Here is an 830-nt window from a genome sequence, read left to right as displayed (position 1 = left end):
GAGGATAAGATGAGGACGAGAATGAGGATGACGATAGGATGAGGATGAGACCGTGGAAGAGGATGAGGAAGAGGATGAGGATAAGGATAGGATGAGGAAAAGGATGAGGATGAGGATGATTATCCGGATTAGGATGAGTATGAGGATGAGGATGAGAATGAGGATAGGAGGAGGATAGGAGGAGAATAAGAATGAGGATAGGATGACAAGGAGGATGACGAGGAGGGTGAGGATGAGGAATAGAAATAGGAAAGGATGAGGACGAGAATGAGAATGGGGATAGGATGAGGATGAGGAGGAGGATAGGATGAGGAAGAGAATGAGGACGACGATGAGGATAGGATGAGGACGAGAATGTGGAAGAGGATGAGGATGAGGATAGGATGAGGTATAGGATGAGGATGAGGATAAGATGAGGATAAGATGAGGACGAGAATGAGGACGAGGAAGAGGATGAGGATGGGATAGGAATGAGGATGAGGATATGATGTTGATGAGGACGAGGATGAGGATAGGATGAGGATAGGATGTTGATCAGGACGAGGACGAGGATGAGGATAGGATGACGACGGGGATAAGGAAATGGATGAGGATAAGGAAGAGGGTAGGATGAGGATGAGGATGAGGATGATGATAGGATAAGGAGGAGGATGAAGAAGAGGAAGAGGATAAGGAGGAGGATAGGATGAGGACAAGAATGAGGATAGGATGAGGATAAGTACGGGGATAGGATGAGGAGTAGATTGAGGATGAGGATGAGGATGTGATGACGAGGAGGATGACGAGGAGGATGAGGAGGAGGATGAGGATGAGGACGAGAATGAGGATGA

This window comes from Lupinus angustifolius, chromosome LG09, assembly GCF_001865875.1.
Source record: "Lupinus angustifolius cultivar Tanjil chromosome LG09, LupAngTanjil_v1.0, whole genome shotgun sequence".
NCBI classification, from domain to species: Eukaryota; Viridiplantae; Streptophyta; class Magnoliopsida; order Fabales; family Fabaceae; genus Lupinus; species Lupinus angustifolius.
The sequence above is the reverse complement of the archived record's forward strand: the minus strand, read 5'-3'. Positions refer to the sequence as shown.